Source organism: Mustela erminea, chromosome 3 (genome assembly GCF_009829155.1).
Source record: "Mustela erminea isolate mMusErm1 chromosome 3, mMusErm1.Pri, whole genome shotgun sequence".
Taxonomy (NCBI): Eukaryota; Metazoa; Chordata; class Mammalia; order Carnivora; family Mustelidae; genus Mustela; species Mustela erminea.
In genome coordinates this window covers 110,954,493-110,971,159 of record NC_045616.1, presented here as the reverse complement: position 1 = coordinate 110,971,159, position 16,667 = coordinate 110,954,493, and the positions used below count along the sequence as shown (strand labels likewise).

At 39.1% G+C, this 16,667-nt stretch overlaps 1 long non-coding RNA gene across 1 annotated transcript in view; it reads right to left on the bottom strand.

Moving 5' to 3' along the window:
* Positions 1-310: 310 nt before the first annotated feature.
* Positions 311-16,667, bottom strand: part of LOC116586739 — a 95,363-nt gene continuing 79,006 nt past the window's right edge. The window contains exons 5-6 of the long non-coding RNA XR_004284129.1: positions 8,448-8,718; positions 311-357 (exon numbers count right to left, since the gene is read on the bottom strand). This is a non-coding gene — a long non-coding RNA (uncharacterized LOC116586739). The remainder of the gene's footprint in view (positions 358-8,447; positions 8,719-16,667) is intronic.

Here is a 16,667-nt window from a genome sequence, read left to right as displayed (position 1 = left end):
TTTTTGTTTTTGTTTTTTTTTTAAAGCTCAGGACAATACCACCAGCCTCATCCCAAGCCAAAAGCTATTTTCATTAGAGAATAAAATGTTTTTCATTTCCTTAAATGGTGATATGTGCACCCAAGTAAGTACAAAGTTGAAAGTCAAAAGTTGTGATACAGCTGGCTGCATTACTTGATCTCTATCTGAATGTTAGTTGCATGATTATTGGAGTTTGTTGTCACAGCAGGGCAGGGAGAGGACATGGCAGCATCAAAAGGAAATTACATTTGCTAAAAAATATGGGTGAAAATGTCTTCAGCAATTACCACAGGTCATCTGTGCTGCACACAGCAAATGGCAGAGAAAAAGGGCTTCCTGTGGGAAAGAGCAGAGGAGGAGGATTAGAATTGGGCTATTGTGCCTTGCAAAATCAAAAGGGACCCCCCGCGATGCAGGCTTGGAGTAAACAGTGATATTAGTATAATGGGCTGTAATAAATTACTAGTGGTTTTAAGATTTCTGTTTCATTCTTTCAGGTCAGCAAAAATGCCATCGTCTTTCCTTGCTTTGTGTCATCTACACTACCCTTTTAGACCCAGATGATTCTCATTCTATTCCAGTTGGCTGCCTTTAGATTTTTGAATTAGCACTCAGTATATTTTAATTCAATTTGGAAACTAATGGATGCCTGAACTTATTTAGCCCATCTATTCAAGCATCTTGAAGTGCAATTCTGATTGAGGCAATTTTTCTAATTACAATTTTAATTCTTCATTTTTCTATCTCTCAAAAAATTAAACTCTTCTCTATTGGTGACTGTAAAACTCTAGGTAAGCAGTATGGGGAAGTAGAAACTAAGTGGTTCTTCCAGATTTTTTTCTGGTGAAGTGGGAAAATAAGTATTAAATAATGTTAAATTTATGTCAATTCCAACAGTCTTATGTATAACTCAGCTTCTTTTTTCCCAGATTTTAGGGGTAGTCTGGAGGTCAAATTGTGATTCTCCACCAGAAAAAATGAAATAAATACCTAAATTGATATGGTTAGCTAATCAGAGAGGTGTTTCTTTTGTAACCTAGTTTCCACGGGTTTTGAAAGTGTTCAGATATTGCATTTTAAGGACAAATTCAGCATCTTTGTGCTTTGGTAAGCTAAGTATATATTTTCCATGTCCCTTTGTTTTGCTTTTCTAAAAGCTCTTTCTTCACAGTGGGTGAAAATGCTGGAAGCCAGAACAGAAAGTGAGTAACCTTTCTATACGACAACAACAAGAAGAACAACAACAAAATATTATTTTCCTGTATTAACAATGATAAAGTACCTGGACAGCTTTTTAGTTCAGCCATATTTAATCAGCTAGCTCTTTTCTGGTCTGTTCGTCAAGCTTTTCCATCTCTCCTTTTTGGGTAGTTTGCCAGCTTGGCACTTGAATAAAGGAGTGGCTGGAATTATGGCCAGGCCTTGGTTCTTTTATCTATCTCCCTTGCAACAGAAATTATCTATCTCCCTAAGCATGGGCTCAGGAACCATGCAAATACCAGCAGAGTTCTTAAATGATACTGGTACAGAGACACTGGGACAAAGAGGTTCACATTTTCTGACAAGGGTACTTACTTTGGTCGTGGTTCCCATGTTTTCTGCAATCCTAATTTTAGAAGAAATGACACATAAATGCAAAGAGAAACAGCGTTGCCATGATAGAAGATGGACACAGAGAGAACATGTGTTTCTCAATAGCATGGAGTTGCTCATTTTTCCCTCTAGGTCCTAGATTTCTGCAGCTTTTCCATTAATTTTGCAATGAACACTAGTATTCAGCTGCATTACCAACATGTTTCTCTTGTGCAAAGGTTAGCCTGAGTTGGGTTTCTGTGACCTGCAACTCAGGCTTGCACAGGAAGGGGGATGTATGCAGATGTGCATTATCTTCTGTCGTGAGATATACATGGGGACTGGCCATTCCTATTACCATTTTTTAGTACTCTTACCTTCTTTCTATAAATTAATTTGGAGGATTTTTTAAAAAAATTAAATTTAATTTTTTTGGTGTGTGTGTTCCAAAATTCATTATTTATGCACCACACCTAGTGCTCCATGCAATATGTGCTCTCCATTTTTTTTTTTTTAAAGATTTATTTATTTATTTATTTGACAGAGAGATCACAAGTAGACAGAGAGGCAGGCAGAGAGAGAGAGAAGCAGGCTCCCTGCTGAGCAGAGAGCCCAACATGGGACTCGATCCCAGGACCCCGAGATCACGACCTGAGCCGAAGGCAGCGGCTTAACCCACTGAGCCACCCAGGCGCCCCAATATGTGCCATCCTTAATACCCACCACCAGGTGCACCCAACTCCCCCATCCCCCTTTTCTCCAAAACCCTCAGTTTGTTTTTCAGAGTCCACAGTCTCTCATGGGTTGTCTTCCCCTCCGATTTCCCCCAATTCACTTATCCACTCCATCTTCCAGCATCCTTTGTGTTATTCTTTATGCTCCACAAGTAAGTGAAACCTTGTGATAATTGACTCTCTCTGCTTAACTTATTTCACTCAGCATAATCTCTTCCAGTCCCATCCATGTTGATACAAAAGTTGGGTATTCGTCCTTGTATATATGGACCATATCTTCTTTATCCACTCATCTATTGAAGGGCATCTTGGTTCTTTCCACAGTTTGGCGATTGTGGCCATTGCTGCCATGAACATTGGGATACAGATGGCCATTCTTTTCACTACATCTGTATCTTTGGGGTAAATAACCAGTAGTGCAATTGCAGGGTCATAGGGTAGCTCTATTTTTAATTTCTTAAGGAATCTCCACACTGTTTTCCAAAGTGGCTGTACCAACTTGCATTCCCACCAACAGTGTAAGAGGGTTCCCCTTTCTCCACATCCTCTCCAACATATGTTATTTACTGTCTTGTTTATTTTGGCCATTCTAACTGGTATAAGGTGGTATCTCAGTGTGGGTTTTTTTTTTTTTTTTAAGATTTTATTTATTTGTCAGAGAGAGAGTGAGCACAGGCAGACAGAGTGGCAGGCAGAGTCAGAGGGAGAAGCAGGCTCCCCGCTGAGCAAGGAGCCCGATGTGGGACTCGATTCCAGGACGCCGGGATCATGACCTGAGCCGAAGGCAGCTGCCCAACCAACTGAGCCACCCAGGCGTCCCTCTCAGTATGGTTTTGATTTGAATCTCCCTGATGGCTAGTGATGATGAACATTTTTTCATGTGTCTGTTAGCCATTTGTATGTCTTCTGCCCATATTTTGATGTGATTATCTGTTTTGTATGTGTTGAGTTTGAGGAGTTCTTTATAGATCTTGGATATCAGCCCTTTGTCTGTAGTGTCATTTTCGAATATCTTCTCCCATTCCATGGGTCTCCTCTTTGTTTTGTTGACTGTTTCTTTGCTCTGCAGAAGCTTTTGATCTTGATGAAGTCCTAAAAGTTCATTTTCGCTTTTGTTTCCTTTGCCTTTGGAGACATGTCTTGAAAGAAGTTGCTGTGGCCAATGTTGAAGAGGTTACTGCTTATGTTCTCCTCTATGATTTTGATAGATTCCTGCTTCATGTTGAGGTCTTTCATCCATTTCGAGTTTGTCTGTGTGTGGTGTAAGAAAGTAGTCGAGTTTCATTCTTCTGTACATAGCTGTCCAGTTTTCCTAGCACCATTTATTGAAGAGACTGTCTTTTTTCCACTGTGTATTTTTTCCTGCTTTGTCAAAGATTATTTGTCCATAGAGTTGAGGGTCCATATCTGGGCTCTCTACTCTCTTCCACTGGTCTATGTGTCTGTCTTTGTGCTAGTACCATGCTGTCTTGGTGATCACAGCTTTGTAGTAAAGCTTGAAATCAGGCAATGTGATGCCCCCAGTTTTTTCTTTATCATCATTTCCTTAGCAATTCGGGGTTCCATACAAATTTTAGGGTTGTTTGCAGAAGATTTTAACATCTGATTGTGTATTGTTTATTGAGATTATGAAGACCATAAGGAAAGATTTCTACTCCTAACGAGCCCACAGACTCTTCAGGGAGACCGACATGTAGATTATCACAAAATAGGCCATATTACCTAAAATATTCTGCAGATCACTGGCCCTACAAATTATTTTGTAAAGAATGGGATTCCTGGCTTCAAGACTTTCATGACTATACAAATTTGGAAAATATATTACACTGTAATCTCTTTTTAAGTTTCACAGTACATATAAGACCTCAGAAATATTACAGAAATGATATCTCTTTAGCTAAATATTTCACAACTTAATGAAAATGAAAACCCTTGGTCCCTAAATGACCTATTGATATTCCATGTGACTGGGACTCCTCAGAAAGTATTTGAATAGAGATAGCTATGGGAGAGTGGAGACGGGAGAATTAATTCGCCTTTGGAGGGGATAGAAATGGCTTCAGAGAGGAGGTAAGAATTTGAATTGGGAATTAATGAGTGGGTTCACCAGCTCAGTAAAGGGAAAGGGTATTCTGAAAAAAAGTTACAAGATGGGAAGAGTTATAAAAATAAATGTGAGGAGATATAAAAATAAAACGATGGTTTACTGGGAATATATAACACGTCATGGCACTCTAAAGGGTACAGAACAGATTAATATCCAGAAAGAGATAACTAAGGAAAAGAAGAATGAGAAATGTAAAGTGTCAAGTTAAGACAGTTTGAGCTCATGCTGTATTGAAGAACTACTGAACATTCTTCTGTGGGGCATGCATTTTATTTCAGTTACAGCACTTAAAATTTTGGAAAAAATTTTTTTTTTTTATTATCTAGGGCATTTTTTCCCTACTGAAGTGTTTAAAATTTTGCTTATTGGCAGAGGGAACAGACTAAAATGGAGGGATCTAGTGTAGAAAAAGTGGGGCTTTTTGTTTTTATTTTTTTAAAGATTTATTAATTTATTTGAGAGAGGGAGAGAGTGGTGAGGAGGGGCAAAGGGAGACCAAGAGCCAGAATTTTCAAGCAGACTCCCCACCACGTGCAGAGCCCTACCAGAGCCTTGAGCTCAATCCCCTGATTGTGGCCTGAGCCCAAATTAAGCGTCAGACACTTAACCAACTGAGCCACCCAGGCACCCCTGAGTTTTGTTTTCTTGTAGTCTCTAAAAGTTTATTCCCTCCAATATTCTATCTTATTTATATAAAGCCTGATTTTAAATTGGAACATGCTTGGTGATAAACAATTAATACCTTCTGGTATGAACCATTAAGGATATTTGCATTTTAATAAGCTCTATTTAAGATAAAAATTATTGAAAAGTCCCCTCCATTCTACTATACCAGTTTAAATTCCTCTGAAACTGATTTAGAATTCCATCTCCTCCCTAACATCTTTCTCATCAGATCTACCCACTCATTCATTTAATAACTATTGTCTGAGTGCTTGATGTCTGTTAGAATCTGTTGGGCCCTGAAAATCTACAGTGGGGGAGCTCCCAGTCTCAGTGATACCTGAGTCTAATGGAGAGACAGAGGAGCAGACAGAATTCCAATATGATACTCTGATTAGGGTAGATATAATACTCAGAGGAGTAATTAGATGGATTTTTTCCTAACCCTAACCCTACTAGGTTGTGGTATACATCTCTTCCTTTCTGTTTGTGTGAAGGGTCAGAGGGGGCTTCATGGAAGAGATGACTTCTAAAGCTGAATGCGAAGGATGAACAGGAATAACCCAGGCATAAGAAAATGAATGAGTGTGAGGTCATTCTGGGCACAGAGAAGAGAATGTATTAAAGACTAGACAGGAGACCTAAGTGTTCAGTTTGGCCTTGGATACAGGGAGGATTTGTAAGAGATTAGGACTGAAGAGGCAGGCAGAGAACAAAGGACTCTCATATTATTTAAAGTCATTTGATTTGTATCCTGAAGTCTATGGGGTATCATCAAAGTGGTTTAAGCACTGAATCGATTTGTATTAAAAAACATGAATCCAGGTTAAATATGGAGTGGGGCAAGGAAGGAAGCTTCACGGCTCCTGAAATAGTTAAAGCTAGAGATATTGGGGCCCCCACCCAGGGGAGAGGCAGTGGTGATGGAAGGAATGAGTTGAAGAGAACTACAGAAGGGGGAGAAGATGGGATTTGGTGTTTAGATATAGATATGAAGTGCAGGAGGTGTGGAGATCTGAGAGGATTTTTTATCTTGTAAAGTTAATAGTCTCTGAATTTACTGTCTGATAAGTAAACATATTTTTCTCATAGTTATTCATCTCTCTTTTTGTCTTCTTTTTACCATCTAAGTGTAAGCTTCATAGGGGACAAGTTTGGGTTATATGTAACATCACAAAAAGTACAAAAAGTAGATGCTAAAAAGAAAAATAGTGAATACTTACATTTTTTTCTGAAGAAAGAGTTACATTTGCTTTCATCTTTTTTGTTGGAGTGAACAAAAGATTTGGGAAGATTTTTTTTTCTACTTAAGTACAAACTAATAGCATTTAACCAGATTATTGAATTTCTTTATTACTTTATCTGGATGTTTTAACAGTATTTTTGGTTATTCCCATTTGTCCTCCAGTTGCCCTCTACTGTCAGCTGACAAAGTGCTTTTTCTCTCCTCTCACTAATCATTGCCATCATCTCTGGCAGTTAGCACTGATATTCTCACTTTTCACTTCTGTGTTAACTCTGTTTTGTGGGAACAGACTAGGTGTGGAATGTCTGATCTGGGCCTTCTAAAATATAAATGACCAAAGGGAGGAATGCTTTTGGTATATAAAAACACCCTAGCCACAGCGCCACTGAGCTTTGCACACTCCTCATTAATCAGAACAGGGAGTCTTGAAACCTTCATTGATAGCTGCTTCCAAAATATATGCCTTGTTCTGGAAGTCTAGCTAAGCAGACATCCCGGGGTGTGGGCAGAAGTGGGAAAGAAAGACCTCTCATTTGTTTGGTACTTGCTATGTGGCAGTCAATGTGTCAACCACCTGCTGGGCTAGATATCTATTTCTACTTTATAGATGAGCAGACTGATGCTTAGAAATTTATCCATCCTGCTCAAAGCCAGACAAATAGCAAAAGAAACAGCTAGGATTAAAACCCAGGTCTGTCCGTCACTAGTTGCTGCCTTTATTCTGTGCAGATGTTAAAGTAATCAGATTAGGCCCAAGACAGATTTGGGTATGCTAAGTCCTATGCCAGCAAACCACAATTTAACTAAATTTCTGTGCTCTGCTCTCCTGGGAAAGGAAGGCCTAGGTTAATCAGTGAACACTTGCTTGGTCAGTTCAAGTTACCTGACCCTGTTCCAAGACTTCCCTTTGCTCCATATAAGAAAGTACCCCAGCACAAATGTCCAGTATAACTTCCTTGTTCCATGTCACCTTCATCTATAAAAATCTCTCACCTTGTACAGCTTTTCAGATCTCCTTTTTGTCTGTTAACTTTGATGCTGCCTGATTCATGAATTGCTGAATGAAGCCAGTAAGAGGTTTGAAATTTACTCAGTCGAATTTTGTTCTTTAACACAGTTGATGGGTAAAACGTGGTGCAGGTATTTATGATACTGTGAGTTTGTGAGCAACCCTCTGGTAAGGAAAAGGACCCAGGAAAAGATTGAATTGTCCCTTTTTCTGTTTTGGACATTTGGAGACTGTGATTATGGTTCTATCTCTGTTGCTTAACACATCTCTTGATTTTGAGCAGTTTGTTAAACTAACTTGGGCTTTCTTCAGGGCTGCTGTTTCAGGTTGTATAGTTGTTGCACCGTACAGAAGCACTGGGCTGAGAGGATGACTATGGTTATCAGTTCTGAAACAAGGCTGCATTTGCCCAGAGGTGTATACAGACCAACAGACTAGGTAAAATGCTCAGTGAGGAACACTTACCTTTTAGACTAAGTTTGATAACAACGGGTTGTATTCCCAGTAACATCTTAGAGAACTCTCTTGCCCCTTTCTTGGACCAGCATCCTCAGTGACGAAATGTTTTTCAAGGTAGTATGACAACAAGAATGAGTACTACGTCTTTGAATTTTATAGAATGAAGATTTGATTCCTAGCTCAACCACTTCTTAATTTTATGACTTTGGGCAGATTACCTCTATAGACCTGAAATCCTCTGTCTCAGTGAAATTGAGGTGAGGATAATGCCTACCTCACAGGCTTGTGAAGTTTAAATGATTTAATAGATATAAAGTTTTGAGGGCAGCATCTGACAGAACTAACATTTACTGTGTACTACCACTGTGACTGTTATTTATCTTTTGTATCTGTCTGTCTGCCTCCCCAAAAAAGAGCTTCATTCGCAAACAGTAAATAAGTTGTCAGTTTTGACTTTTCACCATTGGGTATGATATTTGATTTCCCTGTAATATTTTTTTTCTGTAAGCAAGACTTTTTATCACTCAGCCCAAATTGACTTAAGCAAGGAAAAAAAAAAGCCGGGAGTGGTGGCGTAGATTTCTGTTACGGACAACTAAGCCAAAGCTTCAGATGATGTTAGAAGGACTTTCTTACCATCAGGTAATTCTGTTTTCCTCTTTATTGGCTTCATGATTAGGCGGGCTTTTTCTACTCTATAGGCCCATTAGCTCCTGGCTCACATTCTCTTGTTAATCTTAAAATCCAGCAGAAATCTTGTTTTTCTTCCCAAGCAATCTAACAGAAGTTCCTGAACTGGTCTTTTTGCCTTCTTGGAACACGTGTTTATCCCTGAATCAGACTTTGTGGCCACAGCAGGAATGCATTGATTGGCGAGGTCTGCTGGGACATCTGCTTTTTCCTGGAGCTGGGAGAGCAGATGGAGTCATACAACATTTAGAATGGGGGACAGGTAGTTTCTCAAAGGAAAATCAGAGTGCTGTTGTCAGAAGAGAGAAAGGGTATTTTGGGAAGGCAGAAAAGTGACACATGTCCATCACATTCCCCCTGCCCTTTTATTTTACTTTTGGCTTTTGAAGTCTATGAAAAAATGGACCATTTTACAATATCAATCCTTTAAGCTAGGTGGTGAAGTGATTTACATTGTAGTTTGGATAATATATAAAGTAGTAAAGGAATAGTGATTTGGGATTTTTCTAAATTGTATATCTGCCTTAAATGAGTTGTATGATCACTGACAAACATTTGTCTTGAAATTGAGGCGACTGGGATAAATCTTTAAGTATGCTTTCAGCTCTAACGTTCTATGATGTTCATGAAATAATACCCATTTTTACCAGTCACTGTTAACTTTATTTTTTTCCACCTGAAAGTGGAGAATAGTGTATGTATGTTTAGCAAACTTTTAAAATATCATACAGTCTTTGATCTGTCACTTAAAAAAAAACAAAACAAAACAGAACACTGATAAAAGATGCCAACTTCTCTGTAAATTCTCCTAGAATAAAATCCTTAGGTCCTTAATAGAATAGGTTATGTTAGAAGAAAGTCAGGTTTTCTCTTTTGTTCCCATCTTTCACCTCTGTTCCCCCTTGCCTTCATGTATAAGGAACAGTAAAAAGAAACTAATACTTGACTAGGATGGAGTTACTGTCAGGGTGACCTTGAAGTTACGTACTGAAGATGCAGAGCCATGCAGCTTGGCTTTCTGAATGATTGTATTATATGTGACCTCTCTTGACTCTCCGCATATCCTCAGTCCCCACCCATGATTTGGATTTGCCATGGACAGTTACATGAGCATGAAATAATCTTCTGTTGTGTTAAGCCACAAGGCATTTGGTTTACTTTCCTACTGCAGCCCAGTACAGCCTAATACAAAGTGTTTGAATTTTGGAAGGGGTTAATACTGGTTCAACATCATACACTGCGGCTTTACGTGTTGGCATACACTGTGTTTGTTTTATTTTTATTGAATTTCTTGCAAATTAATTTTATATAAAATGCAAATTTCTAGCTTTTCTTAAAGAATTAGAATTTGGCATTTCTTTGTCAAAATTAGGGGCTGCCTGGGTGGCTCAGTGGGTTAAGCCTCTGCCTTCAGCTCAGGTCATGATCTCAGGGTCGTAGGATTGAGTCCTGCATTTGGCTCTCTGCTAGGCAGGGAGCCTGCTTCCTCCTCTCTTTCTCTCTCTTAAAAAAAAAAAAAATTAGAAAAACTGACAACGCTAAGACTTCATTTCCCTATGAAGGTATTTTCTGGATCAAAGTAGCAGTTGCCCCTATGGATGCCCCTATGTGTCTGAGCTCTTAAGTTTTCTACACTCTTCACCATTGCTTTATACTCCCTGACCTGGCTCGCTTCACTCATTATTGATTTTTTTGACCTCTGTAGGTATCCTTAATCTAAAGGGTGGGCCACCACACCAAATGCTCAGAGATTGACACTAAAACATAGTGACCGTGAATACAAAAACTTAGGAACCTGCCTCACTTAGAAATAAATTCTATGGTATTTTAAAAGTTATACATGTAAAACATGGTAGTTGGGGAAAAAACAGTCCTAATGCTCAGAAGCAGCTGCGTTTTAGTATTTGGTGTGGGTCGTTTCCCAGAATTTTTGGTTGGAGAATTTGAAAATGGGAAATGTGAGTGAGTGATAAAGAAATTTGTAGTCCCAACCAAGCTAAATCTGAGCAATCTGCCTCATGCTGTTGGCAGGACAAAAGTCAAGGTGTGTGGTGGGCCTTCACTGAGAGGGAATTTCTATCGCATGATTATATAGCAGGGACAAGTGCCAAGCAGCATGTGTTAACTTCTGTATTTTTCCTGCGTGAAGGAAAATAATGCCCTGCCCTGCTGCTCCTGGCACACTGAGCTTCAGTTCTTCTTGATTTAAATCCTCTTAAATGTTTGGAGAAAAGACTGTGAAAACCTTCAGTCATTTGCCATCAAGAGTATCACGATGGTAGGGAAGCACTAGGAGAAGAGCCCCTTGGGTATACCACCTTTCTACCCAGCTGCCTGCAAGAAACATTTCCTTTTTCTCAAACGGAGAGAGCATCTAAAAAGTAGTGGAAGGGACAGTGGAGATTATTCAGCAGAGAGAGCAAGAAGACAGTAATCTTATATATGTTCTATTGTTATTTAGATATAATCTTCTGGTCAGAAAATACTCAGAATTCTGTTTTCCCTGTCTTTCTCCTGTCTCGTTGTCACCTAGACTGCTCTACAGAACAATTCCCAGACTCCCTGTTCAGCCTGGCTTTGGGGCTGCTCCCTTGGGCTGTACCACAGAATATTCTGCCAAGCCCCCAGTATATGCTTGTTTGTGTTTGTGTGTACTACTTCTCACTTTCTACTCTCTTAAATTCAGTCAGTGCCCTCATGGCAAGGGCAGCCAGCAGGCTCTCTGAGAGCAAGAAAGAAACAGCTCCTGGGCTTGTCTGTGGTTCTGTCTTGGCATATTCACCGAGTCCTCATCTCCTTCCCAATTTAAATTCATTCCACAGTGAGGGTCACAAATCAGCAGTTGTTAGAATGTATTATGAAGAAATAAACATTTATCAAATTGCTTTTCGAGAAGGTGAATAATTTAGCAAAAGAAAAAAAATACCACCACCATCACAACAAAATTGTGTTGCTGCTGACTGACAATTTATTTTATTCCTCTGAGATGCTAGTAGATGAAGCATGCTGAGTGAATATTGATTAGCTGGATGCAGATAAATGAATTCTTTATAATTCTTGGGTTACTAACTTGTTGCCAATTAAGAGTCAAAAATACCATTTAAGTGCTCCCACAGTAGTAGTACAGACCCCAGGATTTGCTGATGACCAGTGTTGCTGGCTTATTGCCAGCTTACTCTTTAATCACCATAGAACCATGAGTTTTTGCAGGAGTTCTCAAGAGAGGCTTTTCTCTTTAGTCTGTTTGTGTGAAGCTGGATTCCTTCCTGGGGAATGTTTTTCTGTATATGTATTATTACTATCTTTCCTAAACTTTAGTGAGTGTTTGAACTGGGTAGGCATGATAGTATCTCTTTTATATAACTGATCTGATTTGGTTCTCTTAACAACCATGCATGGTAGATTTTATTATTTTCCTTTTACTTATTGAGAAGCTGATATTCAGAGAGGGAAATTCACCTGCCCAGTCACTCAGCCTGTAGGTGGTAAAGCAGAGGCTTGTATACAGCTCATTCTAATTGTAAAGTTGCTCATACAACCGTATTATTTATTTTTTTAAAACATGAGTCACTCATGACTGGCTCTAAAAGCATTTTCAGTGAAAGTTCATGATTTGAGTTCATAATAGCATCTCTCTTTTCAACAAGTGGGAAATAAGTGGGAATTTTTCTAAACCTAAACAGAATCAGTAACCTCTGGAAATTCAAATAGGGAGACCTTCACATATGAACAGAACCAAACTGCTTATTTAACATTACATCTAACTCATTGGTTGCACATTAAGCACCTAGTAGGAATTCATGTGTGAATTCATAGTATTCACACGTGGGTGTATATGTACTATGAAGTATTCGTAGTACTCACACCCGTGGGTGTGGTGAGAGGGTGAAGGCAGAACATTCAGAGATTTATGGGCATTGGCATCAGTTGCACAGTGTTAAAGTTGGAATATAGAATCCATTGCTTATTAGATATCTAACGTTGGAGAAGTATCCTTAGTTGCCAGCCTAAGTCTCCTGAAGTTAAGTCACTTCATTGACTTAATATCTGACTGTGCCAGATATTTGCCTGTTTGCTCTCAGAGGCATTCTTCAGCCTTCCACCGCTCTGCCCAGAATCATAGTGAGAACTGACTTCTGCAAGCTCCCTTGTTAGTTGGCTTGGTCTGGGGTTTGCCCATGGGAAGCACTGGTGGGAGAGCAGAGGTTTGAAGGAAGGGAGAAGTGGGTGTTTCTACCTCTCTCTGCTTCTTAGAGTCCCTGTGGCAGCTGCTGCTTTTCTTCCAGGGCTCCATTTACCCCAGCAAGTCACTTATGGCTTCAGCTTCCATCACGGGTGTTGACCTGTGGATTCTAGAGACATGCCTTCTTCTTTGTCCCTCTGGCCCTAAGGGAATAGCTTCTTCCTGTTTTGGCTAAATTCTTGGTAGCCTTAACCTCCCTGTTAGACTTTGCAACTCTTTAACACCTTTGCAACTTATTTTCTATGTCAAATACACTTGGTTTGAAATACCTAGAGTGATTTCTGTTTTTCTGACTAGACTGTGCCTAATAAATCCACTTTTTAACATTTCTAGGAGTAAGTAAAGAATGAATTTAAAGCACCTAGCATATAAGAGATGCTTAGTAAGCCTCAAAATGCTTAGGGATACAGGCTAGTAAGGAAGGTAAAAAAATAAAAGAAAAGACAAAGGAGATTTGTAACTGAGATAGTAGAAAGTGCTTTAGGTGAGAGCCTGGACACCAGCTTTAATTTCTGTCTTTGGGTTTAGCCATCTGTGAGAGATTAGGTGACTTTAAGTCCTAAGGCCTTAGCTTACTTACCTCTTTAGTAAGACATCTGCAAAGTAAAGGATTTCTCAGCAACAAAAAGATAGTCAGATGAGGATAAATGGTAAAGCTCAGGGAGAACTTCATGAAGGAGAGACAGTTTGTCTGAGTCCTGAAGGATGACCAACCCAGAGGCACAGCTGAACTTGGAAGTTGGTTGGGATATAAACATTCTAGATAAGGGCATTGAAAAATACCACATTAGAAGGCCATATGGCTCTTGACAGGATCCAAGGAGGAGCAAGCCCATTGCAGATGTTCAAAAATCATCAATCAGGAGACAAGGAATAAGATGTGATAACATTCCCAGTTCTTCTCATACCCTTTCCTTATGCTTTGCTGGTTGCAAGCCCTAAGCTTCAGAGTGCTAGCAAGAAATGACCATGAGGATTTCCAGCAAGTTGAGTTCTTTCATTTCTTTGTGAAGAAACTTGTCCTGTACTTCTGCTACTTATTGGATAATTTGACATTTCAGAAGGATTCTCAAGAGAGATCATTCTTTGTATCCTGAATCAAATGGGAGTCTTGGTGGATCATTGGATATTCAGACCTTTAGGTTGTGTTTGCAACCTGAAGGTGACCCATGATAATAGCCTTTGCAGATACGCACAGAACCTTTCTGGTTAAGTAAAATACTGTAGTTGTTCCTCCTCATCTGTGGTTTCTCTTTCTGTGGTTTCAGTTATCCATGGTCAGCTGTAGTCTGGTCTGGAAGTAGATGATCCTCCTTCTGATGTATTGTCACAAGTTCAGTAGTAGTCTAATGCTATGTCACAATGCTCACATCATTCACCTCACTTCATTTCATCTTGTGGGCATTTTGTCATCTTATATCACAAGAAGGGTGAGTACAGTAGAATAAGATGTTTTGAGGAAATGAGGGGCTATCTTCACATAACTTTTATTACAGTACATTATTATAATTGTTCTGTGTTATTACTGTTAATCTCTTATTATTCCTTAATTTATAAATTAAACTTTATGATAGGTATATATGTATAGGAAAATATTTATAGTGGCCTGTACTATTTGGGGCATTCAATAGGGGTCTTAGGACATATCTTCCATGGATTGGGGAGATTCTTGGATAAGCAGACATGTTTGGATTCCTGGGATAAGAAAATCTTACTTTGGTGTTTTGACTTATTTTAATGTCCTGAGACGTATTCTAGTTATAAACTCTGAACAACTCCCAAGTTGAGAGACTGGCCTAGGATTGTTGTTTGGAAAACTCTGCCTGTATTATCTTGGATGAATTAAAAATTTTGGTATTTGCAGAGGCCATAGGCTAAGAAATCTATTTATGTGGGTGCAGAACATTTTTGCATCTGCAAGTGAAACCTTTCGGGTGTCATGCCCATGTTTTGCCCTGAGGACTTTCTCTCATGGTGTTAATGAGGAATAATTATGTTAGAATGAGTGGGACTGAAGAAATGAGAACACAAATTTCTAAAGAGCTGCTGCACTTTTCGATTTGAGCTTCTACTGCCAGATAACTTGGCAGGCACCAGCAAAAGCTACTACAGGACTAGAAAGTTACATGAATACCGGAGGGAAAAAACTGATTTGCTCACTAGGAGGCTCTATTAAGTGAACATCTGTTAACTGTAAAAATCCCATGCACCAAATGGGAAAATATAATGTAATTCAGAGCTTTTGAGCAAATTAAAATCATAAAATACCAGTGTATAGAAATCACTGTGTGTTTCACTATTCTGAAATTTACATAGAAACTTGGAACAAGGCAAAACAAAGCGGAAACACTTAAGATTATTTACTGTGGGTATAGAATAGAGCTATCCTTTGCTTTGGAAGAAAGCTGGCAGTTGGGGGAAATGTACTCCATGAGGAAGTTCATATGAAAAGCTCCCCAGCTGATAACTGTTGACACAATAAAAGATTGTGGCTCTGCAGTAGGAGGGTTCTTGTCAGAACAAGGAAAGTCTGGGACTTGGCTCTATCCTTTGCAGAGTTGGGGACTGTCAGAGATTTGTGCTGTCCAGATGCTACTGAAGTCCTAAAGGAGGGACGGGAAGGAACAGGCAATGTATGGTTCTTCCATATGGTGTGTGCCCAAGAAAAATGCTTTAGTAATGTGGTGTATGGAGGGAATTATGTTTAAAATGCTCATATCCTTTGGTGCATTGAATACAAAGAATGATGCCAGGGCAACCTTCAGGTTGAGATTTTTGTGCATGCTCACAGTTGTGGAAATTCCATTAGCTGTTTCCTTGGTTGTTTTGAATTGTAACCATTCTAGACTAGGTAACAAGAGAAAAACACAGGTTAACTAGAAAGAACAGATCTATGTCGAAGATAGTGTGAGGTCAGTTTAATTTCAATACTACATAAATCCCTGTGGCCACTTGGGCGTTTGTTATATTAATGGCTTTGAACATTTTAGCAGTGGCATTGGAGTTATTTAATCTTGTGATTATCTTCACTGATTTCCTATGGGAGCAAAGGAGGGGTAGGGAGTTAACAAGGGGATGTGAAGCATAACAAAGGGGTCAAAGGTACGTAGTACAAGAGAAAAATTTTGATTATTGTCAGGTGCATATAAATGGAATGGGCTTCTGGAAAGATGTGCTTTGCCCCACGTTAGGCTGAGCTCTAATTGGAGACCTTGCTTCCCTAATTGTGTGGTGAGGTCTAGTTACTGTAGTTAAGAGGGAAGCTGTATATCAGAGGGCAGAGGGTAAAGCTTTTAAATAAGCCTTCTTTCCCAAATGCCTAAGCAAGAAATTGGAACAGAAATATACTGTAGAGCTAAAAAGTCTTAAAGTGCCTCTTAAATCTTTACTACAATTACCATAATATAGAATAATAGAGCCAATACTATTTTTAAAAGCTTTTGAAGGTTGCAAGTAGCAGCCATAAATTGTGGGTTGCAGAAAATCTGTAACTGTAGTTTTTCAGAGGCTTTTTATTTTAATGAAAGAGAAAGGGTTTTAATAAAACCAGAGAGAACTAATAGGAGACATTGGGAGGTAATGGGAATGTCTACTTAGCTCTAGAAGTGCAAAGAAGTCTAAGTGATTGGTGAGTGTGTGCTTATTAAAAAAAAAAAAAAATTAGGTTCTCTTTCATGGCCATATCTGGGGACATGCAGGTAAGTTTGATTTATTAAGTCAACAACATAGAGGTAGTCAAGCATGAGACCAGGAAATAATCTGACACTAGCTGAGATGTAAGTAGTTTGGAGAAAATGAGGCAGATATGCTGGCTCCTTTTGTGAAGTAAAGCATAAAATGCCATTTAGGATACTTCTCTGTAAAGAGAAACTGAGTACCAATGACCTGATTGGCCTGGAGAAAATTGTTTCCAAGTCTGTTGA